Genomic DNA, 14,705 nt, shown 5'->3' with positions numbered 1-14,705 from the left:
GCGGCAGCGGGGGAGTCCCCACCACGGCCGCGGCGGTGCCGCCCGCCCGATGTGTCGGACAGAGTTGAAATTTTGCGACACCCACACCTAACGTTCTTCTGATATGAAAATATTAAATTCGTATTGTATGCATACTTAACACTTGAATCGAAGTTCATAAAAAGGCTGCAATCATACTCCAAACAACGGTAAAAAAATCTTACATTCTTCATCATCACAGTGAGACTCAAAAGGTGTAGAAGACAGTCCTGCGCCCGTGGTGTCCACAGGTGCCTGTGTGGCTGCAGATATTGTGTCACTGCATCTGGACACGACGATTCAAAAGTAAAATTAATTGGTTAAAGTTATGAGATACTGTATTGTGTATGTAAACAGCTAGCGAGGGTCCGTCCGTGGACCGTGCGTAGCAGGAGAGGCAGTTAGCTACAATGCTAATGCAAAAAGTTCCTTTGCCAAATTTATAAAGTCTACATACCTCTGCTTTGGGCCCGTTTTTATTCTTCCTCCTTCCTTCGCTTTCAGAATGCTGATCCCGATGGCTTAGGTGTCCTTTTCATCGTAAAATATCAAAAGTTTAAATGCGACGACAACAGGATGTCCTTCTACAGTGCTACCCACACACGTTATCTACGGCACCCTTAACGGTCAAATGCGTCGGAGCGGTGGCCCAAGCGGGAGCTCGTCATGCAGCCAGATCATTAGAATTTAAATATTGATGTTTTAATTTCATGTCATTTCAGAGGGGAACTTTGAGTATGTAGAGAGTGCATTTCATATTACAAACATAAATTTAATAAACTTTTTATTTTTTTTAAATTTTGCGCCCTATTCATCAGAAGGCGCCCCAGGCGGCCGCCTGTGTCGCCTGTCGGCAAAGCCGGCCCTGGTGGGAGGAGGCGGGACCGCAGCGTGAGAGTGACAGTGACTCTGAGCAGAGCGAAGCAGAGGACATCTGTGAGTAAATGCCTCATGCAGACTTTTGAAATGACTTTTGATTTGACATGTTAAGAGAAGTTCTTACAGTTTGACTACAGTGGTTTTTTTTTGTTCAGTACCGTTTGTGTAAAGCACTTTGAGTTGGATTTTATTTGTTTGATTAAGTGCTATATAAATAACATTTGATTGATTTCCTTACAGAACCCCAAAAGCTTCATAACAGATTTTTGTGATTGCATTAATAGGTAAATATTAAAGTAGTCTGTAATTACGGTATTACAGTATTTACCAAAATTTTTCAAATATTAAATATTTTCTTTAAAAAGTGATTTTTGCCTTTTTCTTAAAATTAATCTCTTGGAAAGGGGGGATCGTCTTATAATAGGGTTAGGGTTAGGGTTAGCTGCGCCCTGTAACACGGTGCGTCCTATGGTCGTGAAAATACGGTACTCTATAAGGGCACATAAGGTGAGCAACACCACATATTATTATTGTTATTACTACTGTACACTGTCCTGGATTTGTTTTCTTTCTGCATCTCATCATTAGCCTGGCTGATCACCTGATAACTCCTGTCATCTGGTTGTGACAGCATGAGGATGTCCTCACACACCTGTAACCTATCAGCTCATCTGGCAGAATAGAGAGAGGAGAGACAACACCACATCTCCTGTTCCTGGAAAGCCTTCAGCCATCCTTCGATGACTGAGAACCTCCATCAGCTCTGTCTCCTGTCTGCCTACAATTATTATAATAAATATTGTGTTTGACAAGTTTTTTGTGCTGCCAAATATCTCATTTAGATTCCAGTTTTGATATTTTAATGGATATTTATAAATTACATTGATTATCACATTGTTGCATGTTTAACTAGCTCTATTGTGATTAAACTAGTACCTCACTGTTAAAAGCTCGTTTTAATTTCAAGCATGTTTAAGTATTTATGGACATGAACAAAAACAGGAAATATATAAACTGAGATTTATTTAATTAATATAACAAATAAGGGGGAAAGAGTCATTGAAAGGCACATTCTTCTGGAAGCTCCTGATCCTGACGACACCAGCAGACGAGACCAGCTGCAGACACCAGAGGACCTAGAACCAAGAGAGCAGCTGGTATCAGTAAATAAATAAATCAGAGCAGTTTTAGTGAGCTGAACACATTACAGAATAATTTTCTCATGGGGTATTTTCATAACTTTCTATGCAGCAGATTGTAACTTGAGCCCAGAGCTCCTGGAGAGCTGCTATCCGGCACGTTTCAGTGGTTTTCCTGCTTTAACAGGTTAGATTAGCTGTTAAGCAGCTCAGTTATTTGTTGCTGATTAAAACCAGGTGTGCTGAAGCAGATAAACCTCTAAAACATGCTGAATACTAGCTCTCTAGGGCCGTGGAGACAAACCCTGCAGCTAATCTAATGCTATGGCTAACGGCTACTTACCATTCAGAGCTGGTTCTGTTGGGTCGGTTCCGCTAGTTTCAGGCAACTCACAAGCTCAAAACAATAAGACTCAGGTCCGCTTGTCTCCTCCAAATAGACTTGGTTCCTTTCTCCTCAAGTGTCTGGGTAAGGAGGGGTAGAAATGTCCTCCACTTCTAATGACTGCTCAGAGTGAAGGGAGATAGCTTTATCTCATTACCCAGTCATGATTTGAGGGTGAAGATGGTGGACCAAGTGTGGTGGGGGGTTCAGGAGGCAGAAGAGCAGGCACGGATAAAGTAAAAATGGGTTTAATAACAACGGGAGCGACAGGACAAAACGAGACATGCACATACAATGATCCGACAAAGGACAGGAGCAAAACAGGTGGTATAAATACACAAGGCTAATTAGGAAACATGGTCAGGTTAACGAGGGACAGGTGAGAACAATACGGACTAATCAGGGCAGGAGAGAGACAGTCAGGAGGGCAGGGGCAGATTGTGACAGTACTCCCCCCCTTAAGGGGCGGATACCAGATGCCCACAAGGCCATACAACACAGGAGACTGGGAACACTTGACTCGGGACGGGAACACTTGACTTGGCGGGGACAGGACTCGAAGACTTGACTTGACTGGAAACACTTGACTTGGCGGGGACAGGACTCGAAGACTTGACTTGACACGAAACACTTGACTTGGTGGGGACAGGACTCAAAGACTTGACTGGAAACACTTGACTTGGCAGGGACAGGACTCGAAGACTTGACCTGACTGGAAACAAACTGCAGCAGCAGGCGTGGGACCCAGCAGGAACTGCAGCAGGAGGCATAGGGCCCAGCAAGAACTGCAGCGTGAAGGGCCTGCAGGCATTGACCAACGAGTCGCTATATAAAGCAGCCGCAGCGCCGCTACCTGCATATAAACCGTGTCGCGGACACCCCCATGTTGAAATGACGCTATGCATTACGGGGCTCCCAGGGGCAGATAAGAGTTGGTCTCTCTCCGAGAATAATTATGAATTTAACAATGATTACTGCCTGATGACATTTTCCCACATCTGCAAAGCTCACTGGAAGGACACAAACCGAGGACAATATTTTCCTGATATAGGGTTTATTACTCAAGTAAGGGTAAAAAAGTATCTGATTAGAAGGCTACTTGAGTACTGAGTATCATCTGATCTAATATTTTTAAAATTATGACATCAAACAGACATAAAATAAGAGTTATGGGCAAATATTGGTATTTTAAAGACTAAAGGGGAAATATGTAAACAAATAAACAACATAATTACAAAATAACACATTTTAGGCAAAATTTAGACACAAACTGAGGACAATATTTCCTGACATACAGGGTTAATTTAATTGTGTGAAAATGTAGCACGTTTAAAAAAATATACCGCGATAATACCGAAAACCGTGGTAATTTTGGTCACAATAACCGTGAGGTTAAATTTTCACACCGTGACAACCTTAATGCAAACCATTTTAGATTAGGTTGCATTTCCTTTATTCCCAGATTATGTAGTTTGTAGCACTCATTATAATGTTGTAGAACATTTCTGGCCAATCCACGTGATCGGTATCGGTGATCGGTATTGGTGATCAGCATTCTTTGATATCGGTATCGGTGATCGGCAACAAAAAACCTGATCGGTGCATCCCTACCAAAAACAGATGGTAGCTCACCACAGGTCCAGGTTGGTCGGATCATTGTGTCACGTTGTGCGGGTGGAGATGGTGGACCAAGTGTGGTGGAGGGTTCCAGGAGGCAGAAGAGCAGGCACGGATGAAATAAAAATGGATTTAATAGCAACGGGAGTGACAGGACAAAACGAGACATGCACATACAATGATCCGACAAAGGACAGGAGCAAAACAGGTGGTATAAATACACAAGGCTAATTAGGAAACATGGGCAGGTTAACGAGGGACAGATGAGAACAATACGGACTAATCAGGGCAGGAGAGAGACAGTCAGGAGGGCAGGGGCAGATCGTGACATACCCATCCATCTTCGTCACTGCCGTGGCTCCGCCCTCTCGGTCCGCCAGGCAACGCCTACTAATGTTGCAGTTTTTAAAATTCATACGTGGGTGGAGAAGGACTCTGAGGCACGCTTGACCCGCTCTTTAAGAACCTCTCTTTGGAAATGATGCAGTTCTGTTTAGCTCTTAAAGCCATGGGCTGTGTCCGAATCCAGAGGAAGGATGCTTGTGAGTACGGGTCCTCGCCGGTCTAGCAAGGCCGGGTCCTTGCAAGACCGCTAAAACCGGAAGTCAGCGGCTCTGAATTCGGACAGTACTAGCCTCGTTTTTATTCCCGCCCCCAGGTCAAGTTGCCTAGCTACCGTGACAGCGGGAAACAGGCTAACAAGCTAGTAGCGACGTTGAAAATTGATCCACAGCAATTTTTCATCTTATTTGTGGTTTTTGAGGAGCTGCAACAGCTCAATAAACGTCACCGGCCTTTGTATTTAAAGTTTAAAAATCATTTAGTCCTGTTATCTGCTACAGTTACAAGTATTATACTCATGATCTCCTTTTTTGCATATATCTGAATGTTAGTGATGTGACAGCCGTCGATTGAGCCAGCCCAGCAAACCCTTTTGATGGACGATGCAGTGGTCAGTGAGATGAGGCATCCAGAAGCACCCTATGCAGACCACTCTGTCTGATGTTACACTTGCCAACCAGAAACGTTCAGCCACAGATCTCGGTTCCTGCACTCCATCCACCTCGATCCATGTTTAGTAGATTTAGCAACACCACCAAAGACTCCCTGCTTTCCAAGTTTACTGTATATATTTTACTTTTATCTTTACTTTTATTCCTTACAGTGTTCCCTTACAATTTATTTACTATGTTGTTACTTGTTAAAAACTGAATAATAAAACTGTTAATGATCAAAAAAGAGTTATCAATTAATAGAAATTTTATTACATTTAAACAAATAACAAAAACATTCAAACACATATATAGAACCTGAACCAGAAGAAACTAAGAGAAAAAAACCATTTCTCTGCCATCCTTTCCATCAATGCTAAAAATCTGTCCATCCTTCTTTCTCTCCTCTCCTCCGCTTCCCTCTGTTGTCTCATGTCCTCCCTGATCAGGTCAAGGAGCTCATCAGCCCTTCACCTTTTTCTCCCTGATGAGGAGTCCGGCTTCCTTCCACCACTCTCCCTGTCCTCTGTCTCACCCACTGCTGCACTTGGCCCTGGAGTGTCCTCGGGAATGGAAGCAATAAGGACAGGAGGCATAGTGGAAGGCCTCTGTCCCAACACCTCGTCCATGGGGACAAACCAGGGCCAGGTTTCAGCAGTGGGCTTTCCGCTGACTCCCTCTCCTGACCCTGGATACTTGCAGTCCTACAGACAAAGGGAATTAGAATTACAAGGCTTTATTGTCATTTAACAACAGAGAACACTGTGGGCATAATGAAATTACAGATGCTCCTTAAAGGTACTGGTTCTGGATGAGAATAGAGAGGAATAGAAGAACAAAGTCAGATTATAAATCATAGTTGATAAAACATGCAATAAACAATATTTTAATTTATCAACATGGGAGATGAAAATTGTGTTCTGTGTTTTTTTCCGCCTAAAATGAAATTAAAAACATTATATCAGTAATGTGGTTTCTTAAAAATTAACTTAAATAAACATTAAACTTAGTTTTCGTTATTTTTGGCGTTCGTTACATGATTACATAAGATGCAAGCTCTTTTACAGTGAGTTTGTTCCTATTAGACATTCAAGCAAGTTTACGGTGGGGTGTTAACCTTAAAACAAATGATGAGAAGCTTTATTCGCTAAATAAACACACACACACACGGGAATTATGACGGAACCACCATACAAGCTCATTCTTGCTGATTTCTGCTTAAAATGTACTTATACAAACGAAAAATGTCTATAAACAGAACCGCTTTCAGCTTAGTTTTCTACCGCTATTTTATTTTAAAAAGCCTGCTGGGATCAAGCTAGTTTACGGTGGGTTTTTTCCTATTAAACATTCAAGCTGGTTTTCGGTGGGGCATGTTTTAGCCTTAAATTACATGAAAAAAAAATTGCGGGATTAGATCGTATATAAAAAACAAACCAAAAGTGCCCAAATACGTATTTTATTTTTTTGACCGCTATTTTTTAACTAACTTACATTTTAAGCTGTACTGCTGTCCCGCTCCGTCCGCCGTTGTAGCGAGTGTCGAGTCCAGCGGCCGGCGCGCAAAGCATGCTGGGATACCCTTGCTCCTGTGAGGATCCATCAGACCCATCCTCGAAATGTGGGTGGAGCGAGGACGCGAGAATGAGGATTCTTGGAATTCGGACAGTACTCGTCGCTGTGCTTTGACGTCATCGACCTCAAAATGCGCTCTTACAAGCATCCTTCCTCTGGATTCGGACACAGCCATGATCTTTAGCACCTTAAGTTTAATCTCTAACTCTGAGCTCCAACTTTAATCGCAACCAAGACTTCTTGTGTCTAGTCCTGATAACGTTACGAACAATGGTTTGAATTAGGTAGGGGTATTAGTGCCACCTTAAGTTTACTCTTTAACTCTGAGCTCCAATTCTAATCTTAACCAAGACTTCTTGTATTTACTCCTGATAAGGTGACGATCAATGTTTTGAACTATGAGGGGGTGTTAGTGGCACCTTAGTTTTAATCTTTAACTCTAAGCTCCAACTCTAATCTTAACCAAAACTTTTGGTGTTTAATCCGAATAAGGTTAAGAACAATGCTTTGAATTATGGAGGGTTGTTGCTGCCATCTTAATTTTAATCTTTAACTTTAAGTTCCAATACTAATCTTAATCAAGACTTCTTGTGTTCAGTCCTGATAAGGTTAAAAACAATGGTTTGAATTATGGAGGGGTGTTAGTACCACCTTAGTTTTATCTTTAACTTTAAGCTCCAACTCTAATCTTAACCAAAACTTTTTGGGTTTAATCTTGATAAGGTTAAGAACAATGTTTTGAATTATGGAGGGTTGTTACTGCCATCTTAAATTTAATCTTTAACTCTAAGCTCCAACTTTAATCTTAACCAAGACTTTTTGTACTTAGACTTGAGAGGGTTACGAATAAGGTTTGAATTATGGACGGTTGTTAGTGCCACCCACCCACCTTAATTTTAGTCTCTAACCCTAAACTCCAGTTCTAGCCCTGAGGTCCGTGGGTCTAGTACGTGATGACTTTGGTCTTTACCTGTAGGTTTATTAGTCTCCTACCTACCATCTGCCTAAAAATCTAACCCTCACCCTAAAACCCTACTCTAACCCTAACCCTAAGGTCAGTGGGTCTGATGCGTGACTACATTAGCCTTTACCGGTATGTTTATTAGTCTCCTACTCACCCTACACCTAATAATCTAACCCTCACCCTAAAACCCTACTCTAACCCTAAGGTCAGTGAGTCTGATGCGTGACTACATTAGCCTTTACCGGATAAATATTTTAAACTATGGAGGTCGGTTAATGCCATCCACTCACCTTACTTTCAGCCTCTAAACCTGAACTTTAGTTCTAACCCTAATTAAGATTCTGGTGCTTAGTCTGGCTCAAATTATGAATAAGGTTTTGAAATATGGAGATACTTTAGTGCTACCTGCCCATCTTAATCTGCAATTTTAACCCTAACCCTATAAATTATTCTAATAGAGCACGGTCGAATCATTACGCCTGAAGCGTTATTTTAATTATATGGGGTCTGAATTTTACGATGAACTGCGTGAACATAAGTCCAGGGTTACAAAGATATGCGCTACCACATACGGTTCTATGCTTTAAAATCCTGTGGAATAATAACAGATTCAAATAATTCTAACACATCAGGGTGATAGGATTTCTCTTTGGACCAGCTAGAACCATATTAAACGTGACTTATTTATATTACAGGAAAGTTCTGCAAAGTCCTTTACTTAAAAATGGAGTGGAGACCACATCACAAACTATGCTTTCTCCCTGCTCACCTCTTTTACTCTCCCATTCCCTCTCTGGCACGAAGGATTGGGAATTGGGGGAACCAGGTTTAGCCTACTCCGGCTCGGATGTGTTTGAGCGTGACACCACGACACCACATCTGTTACCTGGACCACATAACCCCTTTAGGTTAGGGTTAAAACATACACAGGTTTATACTTGAAAATACGGTTAATACCACACTACAAATTGTGCTGTTCTCTTTCCCACCACTGTTCCTCTCCCATTCCCTCTCCCACACTCAGGACTGGGAATTGGGGGAGCCAAGTTTAGCCTACTCCGGCTCGGATGTGGTTGAGCGTAACACTACGACACCATGTCTGTTACTTGGTCTCTACCAAATCTGGGTCCACCTTGGTTTCCTCCTTGTTTCCTCTGGTTCTCCATTCTGTTCTTCTTCTCACTTTTTTCTTTATTCTGTTTTTTCATGTTTTTCTACTTTACTCTTTTACTGTTCATTAAGACGAACCAACAACTGGAGGGGAGTTCTAGAGTGACACGCGACGGCCCGTGCATTGCCAGTGACTCCCTATTCAACTGTTTCGGTTAAGCTACTGATTCAGGGGGAACTCACTGAGATTTATCTACTCCATCTACTCCACCTAACCCTAACTCGACTCTACTCAGAGAACCATCTGCCACTCTTGTTCCCAAGGTCTGGTTTGAAGATGGGGAGGGATAGAGCTTTCTCAGTGGCAGGACAAAAGCATTGGATCAAGCTTCCTCTTGGTAATCAGGGCTTCTACCTTTGTGGTGGTTTTTAAACGAAGGCTGAAGACCTACTGGTATGCTCTTGCTGTTAGCTTCTACCTGTTCCTATCTTATGCAACTTGACTTATTGCGTTCTTGTGCTTTTGCATGTTTGTTTTTATTTGTTATGTTATGTCTGTTCAGCACTTTGGAGGCTAATTTGAAGTCTATAAGCATTGGCGGTTTTAAACAGGGGCCCACAGGGGCCTGGGCCCCTATAGAACCGGCCCTGGCCCCTGTGCTGAAGAGATCGGAGTTTTCTTCCCACGCTGCCTCAGAGACGGGAACTAATGCGCTGCAGCGTTTCACACGGAGCCTTTAGAGCGCAGCACACTCTGTGGACAGAACTGTTTACCCGGTGGATTTTTGAATAAAAGATAAAAAATAGTTTAAATGGGACCCGAAGAAATTCTTGAGCAAGACTAATGGAAAAGACGCAAAGAGACGAAGGTAAGCAATACAGTTTATTTTCCTGACATCAGTGTTTTGATCGTAGTCGCGCGTTTCTGTCATTTACTTTTAAGTTCCTAACTGAGTCTATCCACAGTTAATACTGATTTGTTGTTCCTTTGTAACATTAACTGTAACAAACATGAAGTTGCTGCATTTTAAGCCTTAGACACGTTGAGATTAGATCACAGTATTCATTTATCTATGACTCTCTCGCAGCACTGACTGGAAGCATCAGCGGCCATGAAAAGAAAAAGGGACATTTTGTCCTTTTTTACCGCTGTTAATAAAGAACAGCGTAGACAGAGAGAGGATGAAAGTCACGAGGGAGCTGAGAAGCAGGATGAAAGAGAGAAGGAGGAGTTGGTTGGAGAGGAACCAGAGAGGTCAGAGGCTGTCCACCCTGAGAGTGAGGAGGAAGATGTAGGCTGTGAGGGAGAGAGTGAGGAGCAAAAAGAGGGACATCTTCTTTCATGTGCACCGTGTACACTACCGTCAGGTTTGAGGGTGTTGAACAAGCCCTCTGTGATTGCAGCTCATATTGTGTGTAAAATGCATTTGAGGCATGCTGACTCTGGACCAAAATTTCTGTTGTTTATATTTAATAAATAGATAAAATAAGACTCTGAATTAACTAATTATGACTTTATCCTCATGCTAACATTTATTTTCTTTCAGATATCAGCAAGTGCAAGGATGACCCACCTACTCAGCCTCATTTGAGGGCATTTCCAGTGACATTAATAGGAGACAGAAGACACAGCTTTCAGCCAAGCTGGTATGAAAGTCATCCTTGGGTTGAATATTCTGTTACTATGGACTCTACTTATTGTCATGCATGCAGACATTTTAGCTCGCCAAGTAGCGCAGGAAGTGTGTTTGACTCACCATGTGGATTTAGGAACTGGAAAAAAGCAACTGGGGGGGGGGGGGGGGGGGTTCAGTACGTGCAAAGTACTTTTGTTACGGCTTTATATAATGCTGTTCTGTGTGTGTGTGTGTGTGTGTGCGTGCGCGCGTTTGTGTGTGTGTGTGTGTGTGTGTGTTTTGACTACAAAAAGCACTGCACTAAGAAATTGTATTGTGCACATATTTAATTTATTTGAATGTTTATTTTTCATATGTACAGTACATGTAGTCTTCAAATAAAATCACAAACTATAATAATCAACTAGAATTATTTTTTACTCAAGTCTCGTGTTGCGTTGAAGCATTCAGAATTGTTATCTGAGTACCATAAAAACATGCCAGTTTTACTTTCACAAGTAAACCATTACTGCATTCACTGTAATAGTTTACTTGTTCATTGTCTTTACTCATGAATTTATTTGAATCTTATTTTAGTAAAATACAGCTGTAAAAGATCATAGATGAAAAAAGTAAAGGAAAATTTTTGATAAAGTTGATCCCCAAAATATAGTAAAGATAGAAATGAAAAAGAAGAGAACAAAAAAGTGAGTAGTTTCACAGTACTAGGAATTTCCGTTGGCAAAATTGTGCACAAGCACAAAATTAGTCATATGGCAGAGACAAAAAACAATTTTGATATTGCCCTAATTTTTCCCTTTTTTTGTCTTGCGCCCCCATGAAAAAATACTGGCCCCACTGTGGCCCCCCCTGGAAAATGTGGTCTAGAACCGCCCCGTCCCCTTAAGTAGAACTGTGCCTTAGTTCTAATGGAAATCACCTGTGTTGCTGCGCGCGCGCACACACACACACACACACACACACACACACACACACACACACACACACACACACACACACACACACACACACACATCGATGTTCAAAGTCATGTTATCCTTGAGAAATGAGGAAAAGGACATCCTGTTATGTTTCCTTCGAGCTGTATAGGTGGAAACTCCAAGCCCACAACAACAGGAATGGGCCGGCTGTTCCCCAGCAGACAAATCCAGCAATGCAGTCCTCAAAGGAAGACTCTGTGGAACAACAGACTGTTGTAAGGCCGTAGAACATGCAACATGTGATCTTATGATCTCTCTCTGAGTGTTAGGGGAACACAGACCCAAAACAAATAGATTAATGGCTCCATCTGGTGTGCAACAGAAGCAAAACATGGTCTAGACCAGGGTTGTTTTCTGTTTCTTTAAACTAACAGGTCTGGTTTGAATCACTGGATGATTAATAAGCGTTTATTCAGGTGAAGAGGTGATTAAGTCATTGGATCAGGTGTGTTGGAGCAGAGCACTGGCTCTCCAGGGCCAGGCCTGAATAACCTAAAGTACCATGCTTTCGTTCTTTTTTAAACACAGAAACAGTTTTGTTTACCTGTTTGTAGCTACAGTTTCGCCGACGGCTTCCGGCTTCTTCAGGCTGACGCTGATGGTGGCGCGTCACTTCCTTCTCCGTTTATCTGCGGGCAGCAGAGGACGTTGTCGCCCTCTACTGCCCGCTCTCCCCTCTCCGATGATGCAGTCCCATGCGTGGTCCAGCGTGTAAACTCCGTCGTCCCTGTTCATGGTCCCACATCCACGTCTCCTTATCTCGATTGCTTCCTTGATCCATCTTTTGTATTTTTGTTGTTCAGTGGTTATGATCCGTGTGCTGTCCCAGTCCATTATATGGTTTTCTCTTAAGCAATGATCTGTTACGGCTGACTTTTTTATTGTACTTTCTGCTTCTTCTTTTGCTGCTCTTGTGTGTTTACGATTTGCCTCTTTCTCGCACTCCTTTCTGTGTTCTATTGTCCGTGTATTGAGTTGGCGTCCGGTTTCTCCTATGTATGTTTTATTGCAGAGTTTGCATGGGATTTCGTAGATGACTCCACATTTAAGTCCAGCTGGTATCTTGTCTTTTGGGTGTACTAGTCTGTTTCTAACTGTTGTGTATGGCTTTGTTGGTGTGTTTATGTTGTGAGGCAACTTCACACCAAACTCATGGGTATGTAACATTTCACAATACAAACTAACAGAAGCAGAAGAGAGCATATTAAAGAAAGGTTTAAACTTTGCAGTCACACCAAAATAAATACCATATGATGAATTTATTGTAGCAACAGAACTAGCATGTCAACAGATCACAGATGAGGGAAGGAAAACAGAACTCAGAAATAACGTAGTTGGGATATTAAAAAACAGCCAAATTCAACACAGCAATATTACAAAAGAAGAACAATCAGCCATGATAGCTTTATCCAAAAATGAACAGATAATTATTCTACCGGCAGATAAAGGAAGAACTACAGTAGTTATGGACAGAGAAAAATATAAACAACAGATGAAACAGATGCTAGAGGACAAAAATACATATGAAATACTTAAAAAAGATCCAACAGAAAACATTAAGAAAAACATGAAAAAATTACTGAAGCCACTGCACGAAAAAGGCAAAATAACAGAAAAAATGTACAAACACTGGATTCCCACAGCAAACATAACACCAAGAATATATGGAACACCAAAAATACACAAACAAAACACCACTTAGACCAATAGTAGACAGCATAGGTACACCAACGTACAACATGGCAAAAGATATCAGCAGAATCATCAGCCCGTTATTAGGAAACACAGACCAACACTGCAAAAACAGCATAGGACTGGTAAAAGAACTAAAGGAAATTACAATAGAAGACAACGACATACTCATCTCACATGACGACACATCCCTGTTCACAAACACACCAACCCAAAAAACCATAGACATAGTAGTTAACAGAATCAGACAGGACAAGACTTTACACAAAAGAACAAACCTCACAGCAGATGACATAGCACAACTGATAGCACTGGTAGCTAACTCCACTTACTTCACGTACGATAACACAACATACAAACAACTGGAAGGCTTCGCCATGGGTAACCCGTTATCAGCCACCCTGTGCCACTTTTTCATGGAAGACCTGGAACAAAAAGCCATAGCCACCGCCCCCCCCAACTGCAAAATAAAACTATGGAAACGCTACGTAGACGACATACTGGAAATCATACCAAAAGGTCAAGCAGAAACACTAACACAACACTTAAACAATATTGACGACACGGGCAGCATAAAATTCACTTATGAGTTAGAAACAGAAGGCAGCATAGCATTTATGGATATGAAAATCACCAGGCAGACCGACGGGACCCTGAACATAAACACATACAGGAAACCAACACACACAGACCAATATCTATTATGGACATCAGAACACCCCACCATACACAACATGCCAGTAATCAGAACATTATATCACCGAGCAAACATAATAACAGAAGAGAGAGACCGTAAACAAGAGGACAAACACATACAACACGCTTTAAAGACCTGCGCATACCCGACATGGGCAATAAACAAAGGAAAACAACAAACAACAACAGAAAGCAAAGAACAACCCAAAAAAAGAACCAGAATCCCAGAAAGACAAGAACCAAAACCAGTGATAACCCTACCATACATCAGAGGCATAACAGAAAAAATAAGAGCAACAATGAAAAAACACAACATAAACACACCAACGAAGCCATACACAACAGTTAGAAACAGACTAGTACACCCAAAAGACAAGATACCAGCTGGACTTAAATGTGGAGTCATCTACGAAATCCCATGCAAACTCTGCAATAAAACATACATAGGAGAAACCGGACGCCAACTCAATACACGAACAATAGAACACAGAAAGGAGTGCGAGAAAGAGGCAAATCGTAAACACACAAGAGCAGCAAAAGAAGAAGCAGAAAGTACAATAAAAAAGTCAGCCGTAACAGATCATTGCTTAAGAGAAAACCATATAATGGACTGGGACAACACACGGATCATAACCACCGAACAACAAAAATACAAAAGATGGATCAAGGGAGCAATCGAGATAAGGAGACGTGGATGTGGGACCATGAACAGGGACGACGGAGTTTACACGCTGGACCACGCATGGGACTGCATCGTCGGAGAGGGGAGAGCGGGCAGTAGAGGGCGACAACGTCCTCTGCTGCCCGCAGATAAACGGAGAAGGAAGTGACGCGCCACCATCAGCGTCAGCCTGAAGAAGCCGGCAGCCGTCGGCGAAACTGTAGCTACAAACAGGTAAACAAAACTGTTTCTGTGTTTAAAAAAGAACGAAAGCATGGATTTAGAAAGACACAGCAAGAACACACCTAAGATGAACCTAAAGTACCGGTAGTGTTTCTCAACTATTTTTGATTTCTCCTG

This window comes from Nothobranchius furzeri, chromosome 16, assembly GCF_043380555.1.
Source record: "Nothobranchius furzeri strain GRZ-AD chromosome 16, NfurGRZ-RIMD1, whole genome shotgun sequence".
Taxonomy (NCBI): Eukaryota; Metazoa; Chordata; class Actinopteri; order Cyprinodontiformes; family Nothobranchiidae; genus Nothobranchius; species Nothobranchius furzeri.
The sequence above is the reverse complement of the archived record's forward strand: the minus strand, read 5'-3'. Positions refer to the sequence as shown.